This window comes from Dysidea avara, chromosome 2 (genome assembly GCF_963678975.1).
Source record: "Dysidea avara chromosome 2, odDysAvar1.4, whole genome shotgun sequence".
In the NCBI taxonomy this organism is placed as follows: Eukaryota; Metazoa; Porifera; class Demospongiae; order Dictyoceratida; family Dysideidae; genus Dysidea; species Dysidea avara.
Genome location: NC_089273.1, coordinates 21,492,062 through 21,498,667, shown reverse-complemented (window position 1 = coordinate 21,498,667; position 6,606 = coordinate 21,492,062).

Genomic DNA, 6,606 nt, shown 5'->3' with positions numbered 1-6,606 from the left:
TACAAAGTTGGGACTACCAAAGTATAGTACTACTTCTGTACTCCTCTATTGTAAGAAAGAGATGATGATAGTAACTTTATTTCTACTGTTTACTGTACCAGAATGAAACAAAGGTTTTCTTACTCCCCATGAACTGGCAAATCTCATGTTGTATAGGTTTTATTGATTTTTAAGCTTTGCTTCAATGTGTACTGAAGTGCTTAAAATGAGCATAGTAGCACGTGAATTTTACCCAGTTTATTTTAATAGCAAATAGAATTTTGCTAAAATGACCAATTTTTGCTCAGCTAGTCACATATTAAATAGCTAGTGTTGTCCATTCTGAAATTCTGAAATATAGTATATAATATGTTTTTAACACTTTATCTGTAATTGGTAGTTTATACTACCGTAGGTACGTAAATCATGGAAAATGTACTTTGTCACTATTACTGTGCTATTTGCCTTAGATACCACACAGAAGGGTGTGTTGTGGATAAGAATGCTATTGGTTAAAATCTAGTGTCCATAATATAAAAGGAATGTTGGTGTTTCCCTTTGTTACAAGCATCTTTGTTCATAAACCACTATATGGTTTTAATGTTATTTTAACAAAAAGTCCCTTTACAATTATGGCATTTGGTTGTGTGATGTAATTAATTACTCTACACCACAATATACTTTTATTGTAGATATCATGTGACAGTACAGGTGATGATTGTTCATTATAATTACATTAAAGGAATTGCTCAAAATTACACCAACAACAGACTGTCTATCATTACAAGTATTATAAGTGGTCTACTAAAGGCTTACGTATTTAGTACATTTTCTGAACAGGAATATACAGTTTCTTTGATGCAAGCAAGCTAGTAAAAAAATATGGACACACATTTAAGTAAGGCTGATGAGATTCAGTGTTCCTCATCAGCTACTTCCTCAATTTGATGCAGGTGGATAGTCATCATTATTGGAGTCAAAATCACAGTGGCAGCAGGATGCCATCTGTCACTACATGGATAACAAAGGTCTTCTAATAGCTTATATTTACACTACACTATCTTTAACAAAATGAGGGCAAATGATAGTAAATAACTTCAACACTCATCTTTCAACAGCTAATATGGCTGCACCACATCGGCGTGATTCCAAGAAAGTGTCATAGCAAATACGAGCAGCCCATTGCTGAAGAGCATAAGTGATGTCTGGCAGTACTGAAGTAAATATGATGACCATATCATAATCCAGACAGGAACAATAAAACAGCAGGATCCAAATGTGACCCACTAAGCAAAAACCTGACTTATTAGCATAATTCTATTTCAAGATAAATATGATTGAAATACATTAGGTAAAATCTGTATGCTACATAAATAGCTTTTAATTATCACATTTTAATTGTTTCTGTAAACAGTGTAGGAAGAAATATCTAATTTACCAATAGATTCGCCTCTTCATGGAGAATAAGGATATTGTTGTTTCGTTGCTATACTGTTTTTGTTTACATTGCAGTAAAACGTAATTATTATCTCCATTTCTAAGCTTGAACAGTCTTCTTCAGTTCTTGTTTGATAACATGGTTATATTTAGGCCAAAAACTATACCTTGATGAATGTACCAGTTCATGGTGAATAGAATGACACAAGTCCCAACTCCGCAGTTCATTGCACTATGGTCAATTAAATGAGCACCTGTAATTTTTTTCTGTATAGGCACTGTACAAATCGATTGTTTTGCTCATTATATTGTCTATCACTATAACTCTGAAAGCTCTTACCAGATAAAATTAAGTTTAATTTTATACTAAAAGATCCCATTTTTGTTGACAGATAAGTATACTTGAAAAAATAACTTAGTCTTTGAAGGGAAAATTAACCAACAGATAAAATTGTAAACTAGAATTTCCTGGTTGTTGACTGAGCATGTATGCATTGTTATAATTATTCTGTAACCGTACATATTTAGGGCCGCATCATGCTAAGTATATTCCTCATCACTCAGTATCACCTGCATGGAGAGTTCAGCTACAAGCAAGTTATCTGGTGTGACAAACATGTCACCCAGTAGAGAGTTGAGCTACAAACAAATCACCCTATGGAGAGTTTAGCTACAAACAGCTACCCTGTAAAGAGTCCAACTACATATACCCAGTAGAGAATTTAGCTACAAACAAGTCACCTCGTAGAGAGTTCAGCTACAAACAAGTCACCCCGTAGAGATCAACCAGAAACAAATCACCTGTAGAGAGTCCAGCTACAAACATATTACCCTCTGGAGAATTCAGCTACAAACAGTCACCCTGTAAAAAGTCCAACTACTTTATTTTGTGACCAAATTTTGGAAAATCAGCCACTTTGTCACATTTGACACCTTAAATATTTATGGTTGAACTACAGCATTGCTAAGCACCAATCAACTTCACATTTAGGTAAATTATTAGCCTGTATCATAGAAAACCTCTGAAATAGCTAAATATGTACTGCTACAGTAATACAGTAAAGAACTAAATCCTATTTATTTCACGAGTGACAAAGTGGTTGATTTCCAAAATCTGATTTGACAAAACCAGGCTTCCACACACATCCAATTGTTTGACTTTAACCGTTTGTAACTTTAGCACACAGTAAGCTACTGACCTTCAGTGTTTACACAATAATTTCATTGAATTATGTAATAACAGCCCAAAATTTGAAAGTGATGGCATACTCTCACATTGAGTTACGATTCTTTAAAGTCACAAATTTGGATGTATGTGGAAGCCTGGTTTTGTCAAATCCGATCACATTTAACCAGTAGAGAGTTTAGCTACAAACAAGTCACCTTATAGAGAGTTCAGCTAGCGGCTACGAACAAGTCCCCACTAGAGAGTGTACACTGTGAAAAAAAGAGGCATATAATAAATGGCCTAAACTACACAAATAATCTTAAAATAGTCTGGTACTATACTCACCAGCCTATAACACTGTCTATACCTAGTATAATAACTATAACATATGGCTTCAGTTTGTGTAAGTAACACATTAGTAGCTGTTTGGCTTCACCATCTCATTATTCATGGTATAGTGTGTGCGCTGTACTGAACAATATATGTGTGCGTATGCGTATCAGATGCAATTAAGTCGCCATCTTTGTTGCTATTGTAGTACCTGCCCGAGGTTGTACTTGATAATCTATGTGAGTGATCATGACGGTGTATCTTGCAGAGAGAGTGTGCGCGATGGGCGCCATCGTCCAATAAGCCACGCTCCACACAATGATAGTTATGGACCACAACTGTACATCCGTAGTGGTGAAGTGGCAGAGTGGTGGACAATTCCTACAATGGCAGTGATCAAAAACAGCTCAAGATGAGTAAGTATTAGACTAAAATGATAGCTTGTACAATATGTTCAGCCATATTAAATTGTTTATTGTGTATTGTATGACAATGGCCTGCAGATGATTCAACTTTGGTGTTGCTGTGTACGGTATTACATATTTTATAAACTATTATCTAACACATGTTAGATAACAGGTTAAACACCTGTTAACAAAAACACACATACACGTGTGTTTTTGGTGCAACCGGTGACCACGTTTATTCGAATAGTTTGATGCAATATACACTGGTATGTGGGTATGGAAGCCGTACTGTAGTCTATTAGCACTCAACGGTAGAACCTTGACTGATGGCCATGGTAAAGAAGGATAAAAGGGAAGACAATAGCGCAAGCATTGTATGCTTATCAATATACCAAAGGTTTTTTCTTAAGCAAACCAGAAACATTTTTGAGAAAAAAATTTGGACTATAGCTGTAGCCACTTTTCCACTACGCTTGACTGAAGGTGTCAGGCAGAGAGTAAGGCAGGCAGTAGAAAATTCTGTTGAATAATTATATTTCTTAATTCTGTAGCAACTTGACGCAAACATTTCGGGTCGATCTGAAGACACTTTTGGGCTTGGTTTTACCCAACCAATACTATCATGTCATGAGGAAAAATCGTGGCAAGTTTTTGGGTTATATATCACGGATCGCCCCCACACCTTCGATGTCCTTAATATGTACTATATGATAGAGCAGTCAAACACTTGCCAATAAAACAGTCAGGTGTAGCTGGGGATAAGGGTAAGGCAATTATGTAGGTATAATTGAATAATACATGGAATTGGGCATATGGAGTTTAACTAGTTAAACAAAGTTAATGGTAAAGTGGTCAAGTGGAAGGTATGTCAAGTAATCACCCATGTGTGCATGCGCAAATTATGCAACTAAGTACTAAAAATACGTAATAAGAAACTGATGCAGTTAAAATTATGCCATAAATAAATAAATAATGTTCTTGAAAATCACAACACCTACAGACATGTACTATCCGGGGATAGTGTGAACGAAGGCACAAACGCATGTTAGACTATGGTACACATAATATGCTGTGAACTTTGGTCATTAATGAGGTATTTAAAATCCAATAGATACCCACGGGTATGTATCTAAACTGGTTAGATACCCGTGACAAGTTATTTGTCACATGCGTCATGTGTTTAGATGGATTCCAGTCACAAAAGCCATCAAAATCATCACTAGAGTGTGAAGAAAACATCGCTGGATAATAGAGCTGCTTGTATTCATCTAGGAAGTCTACCAGTGAGTTGTTTAACACTAATTCAATCAGGAAGCCGCCATTATTGGCAGTGACCGGAGCCGTACAAGCCATAGTCTAAATTGGTTATTGCCCAAATCCACGCTATATTCGCTATTTTAGAGACCTTCGGAATGGCACATACTCACCTTGGTCTTCACCCTCGGTGATTATTGTGCCATTCCTCAGGTCTCTAAAATAGCGAAGATACCTCGATTTGTGCGATAACCAACACATAATAATGATACCTGTTCGTGATGGCAAGTGAAATGGCACAACAATTCTATTTAACACTGATCAAAACACCTTAGCACGTGACTTGCATTCCATTGCGGGTACGTGTTTGCTTGCTCATTGATGATGAATCCTAGTGATAGGCTGGAAAGCAGATGCAATGGGTTAGTGCTAATTAGTCAGGTCACACGTGTTCTATCAGAGCTGGTTGCTTACAGGCGACTTATTAAATACTGATAATGGTGGGTTTCATCAGCCTGTTGGAGAAATGGTGCTTGCAAGATAGCTAATGTAAGTTAAGACTGGAAGTAAGTCTCTTATGAAATACTGTACTATCAAGATATTCTAAGAGAGCAGTCACTTTAGTGCACATTCTTTTAATTAGGGAAGCTCGGTTTGTTTTTCAAGATAAGCTAGTGTAATTAATATGATAAACAAGCTAAAGTGGACAACACTTCGATATCAAAGACATATTGATAAGTTGATTATGTTTTACAAGATGCTAACTGGCCATGTTAGTCTAGACTTTCAAAACTATTTACATCCTAATATATCCAGCACACGTGGTCACAACTTAAGATACAGGCAAGTCCCTACCAGAATTGATGCATACCTTCATTCCTACCTACCCTCAACCATCCAGCTATGGAATTAACTATTTCCTGATGTACACTCACAATCTTTAATAACATTAATATTTATATGTACATTATACGTTGCCCACAAATTAAATAAATTAAACCACATAATGCTGTAGTTCTACAAGAAATTAAATCATTAAAGTAGCTAAGTTGTGTGTGTTTATCTTGCAGACATGCTTAGATTGAATATACTCTAATAGAGCAGTCACTTACTTTAATATAGCAGTCAGTTTCTAAACTTTAGTAGTCACATCTATGGTTACCAGCCTAGAAAACCATGCTGGTGTAATGCAATTGCATAATACTGTTATATGACTGGTGTTAATATTGCACCACTGGGAGTAGCTTATTCTCCTGACCACAGTGTGCTAGCTACATAGTATATGCCTCGCCCTATTGTTAGTTTATCCCATTTGTACATGTACTTGGTTTTATGTGACCTGGTCCTAGTAATAACAACAATAATAATAGTAATAATAATTCCTGAGTATGTGGACCATCTTCTAAGTAGCCGCACTCCTTTAGCAGCCACCATGTATAAGCAGAGGCATGACAGGATTAGAAAGATTATTCACTGGAGTATTTTGAAGCATTTTAATAACACTGTTTCTCATAATTATTGGGATCATGTTCCTGCTTCTGTTGTGGAAACCAATAACACAAAAGTTTTGTGGGACTTTAAAATTTATATAGACCATTTTATAACTGCTAGATGTCCAGATATTGTTGTGATTGACAATGAAGCTCCAGAAATCAGTGCAGATTGTGGATGTTTCAGTTCCTTCAGATTGTAATGTGGTATAGAAGGAATGGGAAAAATTGAGAAGTGCAAGGATTTATCAGTTGAACTCTCATCATTGTGGAGAATGAGGTGAGAAGTAATACCTTTAGCTGTTGGAGGACTTGGCTGTGTCACAGCAATGTTAGAAGCCTATTTACAAAGGCTCACCATTAGTCAGTTTTGTAGTTTAAATTTGTTCCAGTGTACAGCAGTTTTGGGTTCCAGCTTTATTTTACGTAGATATTTGTAAATAAATTAATTATAGCTCACAAATCTTGTTGATTTGCGCTATACTTTTGTATACCAGTATCATTTGTGTTTGTACCACTACATTGCTGTGATTTCCTTCCA